A 13,651-nucleotide genomic window follows, 5' to 3' on the forward strand; every position below is an offset into this window, starting at 1 on the left:
CATATGCATCAAAAGAATATATTTCTGGTGTCATAGAAATCTTCTACAGAAAGCCTACCAAAATTTTTTTTTTTACAAAAATAGACCTAACTGGGCGTGCCGTTCTCCCACAGTTTAAGGGACAGGCCCCTGTGGGCTCATTATTCACAGGTCACCATCTCCCAGCCAGGCGTTAACTTCACTATACTAGAATGCCATGACAACCAGAAATGAAAAATATAACAAAAGCCATCAAAAATTACAAGTGGTCCAAAGCAAAATTTCACTAAATAATGTGAAATGCACAAATACAAATATACACATAACATACAATATGGATCTTAAAAATCAAACTATGCACATATGTATCAAAAGAATATATTTCTGGTATCATTGAAACCTTCTACTATCCCTCCCCCCCCCCCAAAAAAAATAGACCTGACTGGGCGTGCCGTTCTCCCACAGTTTAAGGGACAGAGCCCAGTGGGCTCATTATTCACAGGTCACCATCTCCCAGCCAGGAGTTAACTACACTACACTAAAATGCAATGACTACCAGAAAATGAAAAAAAAAAAAAAAATCAAATATTACAAATGGTCCAGAGCACGATTTTCACTAAATAATGTGAAATGCACAAATACAAATATACACATTTACAATATGGATCTTAAAAATCAAACTCTGCACATATGCATCAAAAGAATATATTTCTGGTGTCATAGAAATCATCTACAGAAAGCCCTACCAAAAAAAAAAAAATTACAAAAATAGCTCTGACTGGGCGTGCCGTTCTCCCACAGTTTAAGGGACAGAGCCCTGTGGGCTCATTATTCACAGGTCACCATCTCCCAGCCAGGCGTTAACTACACTACACTAAAATGCAATGACAACAAGAAAATGAAAGAAAAAAAAAAAACAATCAAATATTACAAATGGTCCAGAGCACGATTTTCACTAAATTATTTGAAATGCACAAATACAAATATACACATACCTACAATATGGATCTTAAAAATCAAACTATGCACATATGCATCAAAAGAATATATTTCTGGTATCATGGAAACCTTCCATAATTAAGCCCTACCCCCCCCCCCATTTTTTTTTTTTACAAAAATAGCTCTGACTGGGCGTGCCGTTCTCCCACAGTTTAAGGGACAGAGCCCAGTGGGCTCATTATTCACAGGTCACCATCTCCCAGCCAGGCGTTAACTACACTACACTAGAATGCCATGATTACCAGAAAATGAAAAAAAAAAAAAAAAATCAAATATTACAAATGGTCCAGAGCACGATTTTCACTAAATAATGTGAAATGCACAAATACAAATATACACATTTACAATATGGATCTTAAAAATCAAACTATGCACATATGCATCAAAAGAATATATTTCTGGTGTCATAGAAATCTTCTACAGAAAGCCTACCAAAAATTTTTTTTTTACAAAAATAGACCTAACTGGGCGTGCCGTTCTCCCACAGTTTAAGGGACAGGCCCCTGTGGGCTCATTATTCACAGGTCACCATCTCCCAGCCAGGCGTTAACTTCACTATACTAGAATGCCATGACAACCAGAAATGAAAAATATAACAAAAGCCATCAAAAATTACAAGTGGTCCAAAGCAAAATTTCACTAAATAATGTGAAATGCACAAATACAAATATACACATAACATACAATATGGATCTTAAAAATCAAACTATGCACATATGCATCAAAAGAATATATTTCTGGTATCATGGAAACCTTCTACTAATCCCTACCCCCCCCCCCCCCGAAAAAAAATAGACCTGACTGGGCGTGCCGTTCTCCCACAGTTTAAGGGACAGGCCCCTGTGGGCTCATTATTCACAGGTCACCATCTCCCAGCCAGGCGTTAACTTCACTATACTAGAATGCCATGACAACCAGAAATGAAAAATATAACAAAAGCCATCAAAAATTACAAGTGGTCCAAAGCAAAATTTCACTAAATAATGTGAAATGCACAAATACAAATATACACATAACATACAATATGGATCTTAAAATTCAAACTATGCACATATGTATCAAAAGAATATATTTCTGGTATCATTGAAACCTTCTACTATCCCTCCCCCCCCCCCCCAAAAAAAAATAGACCTGACTGGGCGTGCCGTTCTCCCACAGTTTAAGGGACAGAGCCCAGTGGGCTCATTATTCACAGGTCACCATCTCCCAGCCAGGAGTTAACTACACTACACTAAAATGCAATGACTACCAGAAAATGAAAAAAAAAAAAAAAATCAAATATTACAAATGGTCCAGAGCACGATTTTCACTAAATAATGTGAAATGCACAAATACAAATATACACATTTACAATATGGATCTTAAAAATCAAACTATGCACATATGCATCAAAAGAATATATTTCTGGTATCATGGAAACCTTCTACTAATCCCTACCCCCCCCCCCCCAAAAAAATAGACCTGACTGGGCGTGCCGTTCTCCCACAGTTTAAGGGACAGAGCCCAGTGGGCTCATTATTCACAGGTCACCATCTCCCAGCCAGGAGTTAACTTCACTACACTAAAATGCCATGACTACCAGAAAATGAAAAATATAACAAAAGCCATCAAAAATTACAAGTGGTCCAAAGCAAAATTTCACTAAATAATGTGAAATGCACAAATACAAATATACACATAACATACAATATGGATCTTAAAAATCAAACTATGCACATATGCATCAAAAGAATATATTTCTGGTGTCATAGAAATCATCTACAGAAAGCCCTACCAAAAAAAAAAAAATTACAAAAATAGCTCTGACTGGGCGTGCCGTTCTCCCACAGTTTAAGGGACAGAGCCCTGTGGGCTCATTATTCACAGGTCACCATCTCCCAGCCAGGCGTTAACTACACTACACTAAAATGCAATGACAACAAGAAAATGAAAGAAAAAAAAAAACAATCAAATATTACAAATGGTCCAGAGCACGATTTTCACTAAATTATTTGAAATGCACAAATACAAATATACACATACCTACAATATGGATCTTAAAATCAAACTATGCACATATGCATCAAAAGAATATATTTCTGGTATCATGGAAACCTTCCATAATTAAGCCCTACCCCCCCCCCCCCCATTTTTTTTTTTACAAAAATAGCTCTGACTGGGCGTGCCGTTCTCCCACAGTTTAAGGGACAGAGCCCAGTGGGCTCATTATTCACAGGTCACCATCTCCCAGCCAGGCGTTAACTACACTACACTAGAATGCCATGACAACCAGAAATGAAAAATATAACAAAAGCCATCAAAAATTACAAGTGGTCCAAAGCAAAATTTCACTAGATAATGTGAAATGCACAAATACAAATATACACATAACATACAATATGGATCTTAAAAATCAAACTATGCACATACATGTATGCATCAAAAGAATATATTTCTGGTGTCATAGAAATCTTCTACAGAAAGCCTACCAAAATTTTTTTTTTTTACAAAAATAGACCTAACTGGGCGTGCCGTTCTCCCACAGTTTAAGGGACAGGCCCCTGTGGGCTCATTATTCACAGGTCACCATCTCCCAGCCAGGAGTTAACTTTACTATACTAGAATGCTATGACAACCAGAATATGAAAAAAATTACAAAAGCCATCAAATATTACAAGTGGTCCAAAGCAAAATTTTCACTAAATAATGTGAAATGCACAAATACAAATATACAAATTACATACAATATGGATCTTACAATTCAAACTATGCACATATATGCATCAAAACAATATATTCCTGGTATCATGGAAACCTTCTACTAATCCCTACCAAAAAAACAAAAACAAAATTTAAAATAGACCTGACTGGGCATGCCGTCTCCCAACAGTTTAAGGGAAAGGGCCCCGTGGGCTCATTATTCACAGGTCACCATCTCCCAGCCAGGCGTTAACTACACTACACTAAAATGCCATGACAACCAGAAAATGAAAAAATAACAAAAGCCATCAGATAATCTTCACATACTGATCCAAAGTTCCAAACGAAAGAAAATTCAAGCTGGGATAAATATCCATAGGTGGCTTTATCATTGAAACATTTAATTATACAAATTAATTTAGAGTTCTTTTCTTGTACACAAAGGCTCAAATTCACAAGTGAAGTTTGTCAACAAACCCTTGTAAATTCGGGCCACAAGGTGCGTCATCCATTTGGATATCAGGAAAACTCAACGTTCTCTACTGAAAAGATTATTGAATGCCACAAAGAAGTTGATGTTTGCTAAGGTGACACTGATTGCACATTCAAGCAATCCATGACTTGGAATATCATATACAGCTTCAAAAAAAGAAAATTCACATTTGGAGAGAGAAGTAGAAAGAGAGGGGAGAGAGGGGAGGGGAGGGGAGGGGTCTTAGTTTGTACCTGCTATATGCAGTATTCAAACGAGAAGATTTGATAAGTAATAAGGAAAGCTATAGAATTAAATATGACTATATATATATATATATATATATATATATATATATATATATATATACAGAAATAAGTGAATCTGATCATAAGCATTCAAACAAGCAAGTAAGATAAGAAAGAGAGGGAGTAATAATTGCTTTGTATCTGACATACAGTATTCAAACTTAAGCAATTCAGATGTATAGTATATAAACAGTGAAATATAGATTCAGTAAGTCAAACTGGCAATAACAGGGGAACCGAAGAAAAATATTTGTATGAATCCAAACTTACAGATGTAGATAACAGAGAGATAGACAGTTCATGCCACAAAAGTAATGTTCAGTATGACTATGAAAATTAGATTCAACAAATCATAGTAAAGAGAAAGAGAGGGATCTTCCTTGAAGGAAACTTAAATATAACATAATGAGAATAATAATTCAAAGTGTAAAACTTCAGGAATATTCAGCCCTTTATAGGAGAGGATTGAAAACAATCGGTGACAAAAGGGAAACACAAAAGGGAAACGAATGGGATTTGTTATAAATGAAATATGCATAACATAGACATTTCTACTTCTATGTCGAAACTTGACAGGATCCATAAGTCAGGATATAACGCCAAGGTTACTGGAGTGTGCAGGTGGACCACTACACTGGGGTTCCCCCTACTCTTATACGAATAGTGCAGAGGGTTCTTAACGTGCAAGGGTAGTGACTCTCCTGTACACGGGGCTTTCATTTAACGTCCTATCCGAGGGACGGAGTGTTTTCCACTTAACATAATACCTGTGTCTATGAAACAAGGGGAGGGGCACGTTAACACACAACACAGGCTTCAGTCATCCGCCTGGGTGGAATTCAAACCCTGAGATTTTTGGTTTGACAGGCAGGCGCTTTACCGACTGAGCCAACTCGCCTCCAATTATGTTGAATGATAAAATGTTTGGATTTATTAACCTTCAGCCCTACTTTTTACTTCTTTTCTAATAAATATCCATGTAGATAATACATAGAAGTGGTTTACACAAACAAAAGCAAAGATGAATGCTGACTATCACCTTGTTGTAGATAAATTGCTGAATTTAGGCCATATAATGGTATATAAAGCATGAATACCATTTCAAAAATAAGAAGCCAAACAATGAACAGTAAACACACACCTTCTTGGAAATAATTTACAAGCTGTCCCTTGGTAAATAAAAGTTATTATGAAAGAAACCTTGGATGCATCTCAATTCAGTTTGATTCAACTGGTAATTAGAAGTTGCTTCTATGTTAGTGAAGTTTTGTGAACATTCTGGAATCTTCAAAGTAACAAAAACAGTGTTAAGGTACATTTTTTTTTCCTTGGGGGGGGGGGGGTTGTACAATACCTTAAAAAAAGGGAAACATAGACATTTTACTCACTCCAGGCTATAATCGCACATTGCCTTGACTTTGGTCAAACTCTGCAGGTTCTGGTTTGCCCGATTGGCGGCACGACAATGCTCCCTAACTGCGGCAAGCTTAGCAGTGGCGACCTAAGTCTTGAGTAAACTTGCTCGTGCTCCTCCACCCTTGTCCGCCCTCCTACATGTACGCCGCTCAAATTGCTGTTGGTGATAAGCAGGAACAACCTCAGCACAACAATTCTCACGGAGCAACATGTCGACTGTATAAACCAACAAAATATAAATGGTTAGGACGTGCATTAATAGAATTTCACAGATTACATTCAAATCAATGATTCTCCATTGATTCTCCATTGATACTCCTATATACCCCCAAATAAGGGCAAATGGTGACCCTTCTCTGTTCTCATTCACCTGTCACAGCAACAGCGTACGTACACTTTCATTGGTCCAACATCAATACATGAGGGAATGAGAAGTTATTACAGGGCAGTGTTATTAGTCTACAGAACATTATTTACCATTTAATTGTTTTATTTATTTTTTACAAATAGTAATGCCCCCCTCCCCCCCCCCCCCCCCCCCCTCCACAAGAGAATTCAGGATAAGCCCATGAACTGGACAAATAGGTCTATAGGGTACTGAAGCTGTGACGTCATAAAAATCTATTTTTAGAATTTCTCAATTTTGTCTTCATTTTCCGAAAGAGCATCAAAAATAATGTCCAAATGTCGAAAACCAATTTAATATGTTAAGTATTGGCTGAGATATGACCATCTGAATAAATATATGTCCTATCCTATGGGAACTCAGTGTTATATCCTCTGGCTCCTAACCATTACCGGTATTCTAAAAATAGATTTTTGATGACGTCTCTCTAAAGAAAAAACAAAATATATTATCTATAGTAACACAAATTTAAGAGGCTTACTTTGAATAAATACATACCGTATACCGTACGTGCAAGTAAACAGCATTTTTGTGTAGCGAATGATGTCCAAACCGGCTGCAACGTCTGCCATTCCCATGATGCCCCATATGTGCTGAGCTCTGGATCTCAGCTGACTGTCTGTAATAAGAGAAAACATAAAACAAGGACATAACTAGTAGATTGGCAAAAATAATATATTGCGAATACAGCTAAAGACAATGCATGTTTTATTCTTTTTACACATTGATTGGGTAATTTGGCAAAGATTGACCCCAAACAAACACTGAGGGGTCAAGATAATGCGTGTATGGATAATCAACCATGTCCTTATTGGTTAGTAAATTTATTTATTATTTCGAATATTATTTTGTACTTACTGACGGTGTTCCCAGCACTCTTGGTCATCACGACCAGGGGGCGTCTTCCTCATTCAATGCTAGCTACCCTCCGCTCCTGTACTGTGTAGCTCCACTCAGTTCCAGCTGTACGGTTTGGTTGATTAGCCTTATGCACCCGTCAACCGGAGTCTTGAACCTACCCCCCTCAAGGATCGTCAAGCATTCGACGTCAACTCGACGTCGAATCTTGGGGTCGCCAAAATCTGAGCGTGGTGAATCTTTGACGTATTTTTGTTTGGCCGTAGTGAATCTTTACCTTATTATTTGTAGGAGAAGGTGAATCTTTGCCTCATTTTTTACCGAATGTTGTGAATCTTGAACGAATATTTTTCACATACAAGTGAACGAGCGTCGAGTGAAAAAATTATCGTGTGTGAACGAGCGTCGAATGTCTTTGACTCCAGGGGAAATGAGGGTTCAAGATTTTAACTATGACGTGGAGCTACGTTCGAGTTCGGATTTCGCGCTAAATCCGGTGTCCACGAATATTAAAACCCGAAAATATATACCTTCTAAACCTTCTGAATTTGGAGTCAGCAGGGCGGTATTCCGCATGTCGCTAACTTGTATGGCAGGTTTTGTGATGCCATACAAGTTAGCGACATGCGGAATACCGCCCTGCTGATGAGTACCAAAAGTGTACCCCGATAAAGTTTTTAATTATTGAAGAGTTTCTAATATGTCTACACTCAACGAAGACTGCTTTGTCAACTGATCACATTTTGGGTAAATCATAATATAACCCGGCTATGCAGACGTGGGGGAAATTTGTTTACAGCTGCTGTCACGTTTTGTTTACTTGTATAGCCTGCGCCAACGAAAAAAATACACGATGGCGACGGGGCGATTCGCCTCCTAAACCTCTGAAATCGCCACAGTAAATATCAAGACGAGGGCGAACAAAATTGATATATAATGAAAAATCGCCCCCGCCATAAATTGATATTCCCTGGGAACTAATAAATCAATTTATTGATTTGTCTGACTGAACTCTCCGTTCCAACTACCAACTCCAAAACTAGAAATTTCCATCAACATTTTAAAAGTTTTGTGATTGCAGCGGATCGGCGGTCGTACCTACTGCTGTAGCTAGATCGGTATCCGCCTAGCCTAAGCACGCGGCCAGGCCCGCGCCCCCGATGTAAATACGGAGTACAGATTCACAATACACAGAAACTAGCTACTCCAGTGCAGTGCAGCGCGAGCCCGCACGCTTCTAGACTAGAGTATGAAGCAAATAAGTATTTGCGAGTGACGAGTGCTGAACTGCTAGCGACCAAATTGGTTCGTAATATGTTTATTTAGTCTTTTTTCCGACCCGAATTTTTATCATGGACAGTGCAATCCCATTAAAAATAATGTTATTCCGTCTCAAATTGTGTTATTTATAACTTAAAACCATTAAATGCGAGTATATTTTTACTGTTGTCCCACATACCGATATATTTGTTGTAACGAAACGTGCAAAATCAATGCCAGATTTTTTCCTGTAAAATCGGTATAAAGCTAATTTCGTAGACAGAAATTGAATTTTGTTATAAAAACCCCGTAAATAAATATATAAATGATGTCCCTATACATACCTCAGCATTTTTCTTACAACTGTTTAATTAAATTATATTATTTATATACTAGGCCCATTGTCGTTGATGCCTGCGCCGCGCCTGAGTGATGGCATCAATTTCAGTCTACGAAATGAAACTAGCTTTGGCTTGGCTTTTATAGATTAGAATTAGAGTCTTTACGGGGACAAAAATACGACTATGATTTTGCATGTTTCTTTATAACAATGATCGTTATGTGGGACAACAGTAAAAATATTCATTTATTGGTTAAGTTATAGAGTCTAGATCTAAATAACACAATTTTAAACGGAGTTACATTTTATTTTAAATGGGATCGCATTGTCCATGATAACAATTCAAATTCGGGACAGAAAAAAATACAAAATGACACAATATTACCTACCAATTTGGTTGCTAGTACTAGTAGCATGACGGCTAAGGAAAAACACAACTTATTGTTACAGCTTAAAATGAATTAGCCCCCACTTTTCTTAAAGTAGCCCCCATTAAAAAAAAAAATTCCTAGCCTAGCTGCGTGTCAGTGACAACATTTTCTTATATAAAAACAAGCAGTTGAACAAAACACTCCTTTTGACAAGTTTTAGCCACATGTATATGTAAATCATTAAGCCACACGTTTAACACAAAGTGAATAACTCATGGATACGGAGATCCAAAAATAATAATTATTGGCGAGACATCGTAGCCGAAGCGGAGACCCGAAAAAAATAATTAGTGGCGAAATTGTACTTTTTTTAAATTCTAGCTACCATTTTCAGAAAACAGATTGTTTCCACAAGTACTCATGATCAATTTTATGTTTCCTTTACTTATAATCACTCTATCTACCATAAGTAGCGGTGCTGGTGAAAGGCCGGTGAATCTTGACCTAATAAAAATTAAGCAGGTGAAGACGTGTGGTGAATCTGCACCTAATATTTTTAGCGGCGAGGTGAATCTACACCCTATTTTTCTTGGAGATGGGTGAATCTGCACCTTATAACTAATTTGGAATAGTGAATCTTGACCTTATTTGTTACGAAGCAAGGTGAATGAGAGGTGAATCTTTGTGTCGGACGTTCAAGACCAAAAGTGAATAAGAGTGAAGTCTTGAGGGGGGTAGGTTCAAGACTCTAGTTGACCGGTGCATTAGCAGGGAGATCGAATGCCGATGGCGTTATGAAGGGATTATGGCACAGGTGAAATAAGCACGAGGCAAGATAACGACGACGAAGAACAAAGAACGGAGCAAAAGCTAAGTCAAAAACTCTATGCGACTTGAGAGAATCTTGCAGAGACTGACAGATTTTTTTGCTTTTCCTCTTACACACGAAACCTAAATTGGATTCGTGAGTGCGATATCCTTCAGCAGTTTCTTTGAATGGTCAATTGATGCACATCACGTGATTTGAGCAGGCGGACGAATCAAATTCGATTTTTCAGTGGGATTACCATCGAACTGGAAATGCCAGCGGCAGTTCAGTGGCGTAAGCAAATTAACGCCCGCTCGCACTGCCTTGCGAAAATCATCGAATCACCGACGGCAATCTCCACGAAAACCAACAACAACATCAAAGGCATTTTAATTATTCGGACTCTATTAAGATCAATTTGTATTATTATAACCTTACCTTTTTCTTCAAATTTTAGTCCATTTTTTTAATAGGTCCCCGAGCAATGAAATACAAATCACAAATGAGCGTAATTGAACAAATGCTTAGTGAATATACTATATCATACTTTTTACAAAGTTTGGTTGGTGATCGAGGTGGTCAGTGGCGTGGGATCTGTCATTAGGCCGGGCCGGCGCCAGTCTTCTTGTGTACTGTTTACTCCCCCCCCCCCCCCCCCCCCCCCCCCACTCCGGGGTCGGAATGACCGCATGCGTGTTACCAAAATGTCCGGTAAAGGGGTACTTTTCGTGCGACAAAGTCCGGCCCGAGAATAATATAAAAGGGGTGTATTTGACTTTTCACCCGGAGATTTCTTTAAAAAGGGGGTGTTTTTCTTTTTTCTCTCATCTCTTTGGACTCCAGAGAAATTATTCCGAATTTAGGGGGTACATTGAGCATTTTTCCGTTTTTAGGGGGGTCTCCAAGGCAGGAAAAGCCGACGAAAAGCCCCGAAAGGGGGTTCGGAAATGTTCGCAGTCCTCAGATAGGGGGTGCTTTCAAAAAGAGGGAACGAGCATACGCGTACCCTAAATAACACTGAGTGGGGGGCCGGGTGTTTACTAGATCAGCGTTTTTCAACCCCCCCCCCCCCCCCGCGTCACCCAATCCCACAATCATCAAAATGAAAACAAAATACACTTTACTATCTCAGAAATGTTATTTCTTCTTGAAAATACCTAGCTAGACCTTTCTATATATGTAATCCTGCAATTTTCTGAAGTTGACGTTATTCCAATTTGTTTGTTATATAACTAAAATACACTCGCGGCACTCCGGTTGGTAAACTAGATGTTCGAAATTTGAAGGGGCAGATTGACTATAGGCCGAGAGGGGATATAATAAATTTGTATTTAAATTGTTAAGGACAACTCTCTCTGCCTCTTTTCCCGTATGTTTTTTAAATTTTTATTGTATTCATGTTCATCTTCCGAATTACAAAAAGTATTTCAAATCTTATCGTAATGAAAAATTAAAACACAAAACAATTACGAAGCCTACATATAAAAACAAAACCCAAACCCACCCCCCCCCAAAAAAAAAAAAAAAAAAAAAACGTGAACCACATGGCAGTCGAGAGTGGTCGATCCGGTCCTCATCCATTCAATTTTCTTGTTTAGTGGGGGGGGGGGCGGATTGTGTGATCACTTACTATATATATATATATATATATATATATATATATATATATATATATTCTATAAATATTTTTTTTTCAAGCCGGGGGGGGGGGCGGGACCGTCGCCCCCCCCCCCCCCATCCGCGCCTGCTGTGACCCCCCGTATACCTACGCCACTGGATGGGGGTGAAATCGACCCGATATGGGTCTAATCAGAAGAAGGCCACGGTTAGTCTATTGCAAGCTAAGTTTGCCAATGACTGAGGTGGAATGTCATTGACTCGATAATAGGGCAACAATTTCGGGGCAGGTTCCGAGACTAAACCATTTGAGCATCTTTCACAGAGCCATACAAAAATTATCTTGCGGACTGCGGCGAGCTTTGATGGAGGGGCATCTTCGTTACTTAAATAATATTCGCCAGTGCATGGGAGGAGTTGTAATATCAAGAAATTACTCGGTTGAGGTTGAAGTAGGAATTAATAGGCTCTGTAAAATTACATGATTGATCTGGATCTGAAAACGTGATAGCTTACTTTTCCATTATTTTATAGACTCTTCAGACTTTCAGACAAAATATTAATATACTCCTTTCACATGGAAATCTCATCTCTTTTTGAAAACGTATAGAATATTTAACAGTAATTCCTATCTGCAACCAATGAGATTTCCTTCTACCTCTCTCATCGTTCTCTCATTTATGGTATACGATTCCCTATTATCATTCTACCCCTACAAATCTACCTCTTCTATATCATTCTCCATCTCCATCTCCTACCATCTGACCTCTCCTACTATCAGGGGCGTCGCTAGACCTTTTCCAGTGGGGGAGGGGGGGAAGGGGGTGTAGAGGCCAACGCTTACCGACAAAACTAGCCACCAATTACCGACAAAATTAAATGTCCCAATATCTACACATTTAAACCCGGGGCCGAAGGCTAAATTGTTTTTTCCTATAGAACCTGCGTATGCGCAAATGATCATTTTCCTCGACGACATTTCGTCAACTTAGTAAACATCATAGCTTTATATTTTAATGCAGGCGCGGAGCTAGGATCTTATTTTAGGGAGGAGCGGTAGTGAGCAAGCGAATCACATTAGGGGGTGTTGATGTGTTAGGCCTTCCGCGCAAAGCGCGGAAGCTTAGACGTTTTCTTAGATTATTAGGAAAAGAAGACGATTTATTGTACCGATCTTGACTGTTAATCCTTGTCTGAATAAAGTTTCCCCCCCCCTCCCACGCGAAGCGCGAAAGCTTTGACGTTTCATTAAATTATGAGAAAAAGCAGACGATTCGGTGTTCTTTTCTCGACTCTTAATCCTTATCTGAATTCAGTTCTCCCCTTCCCGCGCAAAGCGCGGAAGTTTTGACGTTTCATTAAATTATTAGAGAAAGACGACGATTCGTTGTACCGTTTTCGACTCATAAATAAGCCCTAATTGTCTGAATTCAGTTCCCCCTTTAGCGCGAAGCGCGGAAGCTTTGACGGTTCCTTAAATGTTAGAGAAAGCAGACGATTCGTTGTACCGTTTTCGACTCTCAATCCTTGTCTAAATGAAGTATTCCCCTTCCCGCGCAAAGCGCGGAAGTTTTGACGTTTCATTAAATTATAGAAAGAAGACGATTCGTTGTACCGTTTTCAACTCTTAATAAGCCCTAATTGTCTGAATTCAGTTTCCCCCTTTAGCGCGAAGCGCGGAAGCTTTGACGGTTCCTTAAATGTTAGAGAAAGCAGACGATTCGTTGTACCGTTTTCGACTCTTAATCCGTGTTTAAACCCCCCTTCCAGCGCGAAAAGCTTAGACGTTTGATTTGATTATTATAGAAAGAAGACGATTCGTTGTACCATTTTCGACTCTTAATCCTTGTTTAAAATGAAGTTTCCCCCTCTCGCGCGAAGCGCGGAAGTTTTGACGTTTCATTAAATTATTAGAGAAAGAAGACGATTCGTTGTACCATTTTGTACTCTTTATCCTTGTTTTAATTTAGTTACCCCGAAAAATGTTAACCTCTGAGTTCTTTAGCTGATATCATAGGAAAGTGAAACTTCGAGAAAATACAAGTATTCTAGTTGTAGTCACTCTCAAAGTCGTCACAGCGGATAAAAAGTCACAGTTCGTAGGGAAAAAAACTCGGCCGACCAACAATATACATCTC

The 13,651-nt window shown here is 38.7% G+C and overlaps 1 protein-coding gene across 1 annotated transcript in view; it reads right to left on the reverse strand.

Annotated features, from left to right (window-relative positions):
• LOC100893926 overlaps positions 1-7,219 on the reverse strand; it is a 28,670-nt gene extending 21,451 nt beyond the window's left edge. The window contains exons 1-3 of the mRNA XM_030972354.1: positions 7,118-7,219; positions 6,758-6,878; positions 5,826-6,069 (exon numbers count right to left, since the gene is read on the reverse strand). The gene's annotated coding sequence lies outside the window, so the exon portion shown is untranslated. The remainder of the gene's footprint in view (positions 1-5,825; positions 6,070-6,757; positions 6,879-7,117) is intronic.
• Between the last annotated feature and the right edge of the window lie 6,432 nt (positions 7,220-13,651).

Source organism: Strongylocentrotus purpuratus, unplaced genomic scaffold, assembly GCF_000002235.5.
Source record: "Strongylocentrotus purpuratus isolate Spur 01 unplaced genomic scaffold, Spur_5.0 spur5_scaffold_6, whole genome shotgun sequence".
Lineage (NCBI taxonomy): Eukaryota > Metazoa > Echinodermata > Echinoidea > Camarodonta > Strongylocentrotidae > Strongylocentrotus > Strongylocentrotus purpuratus.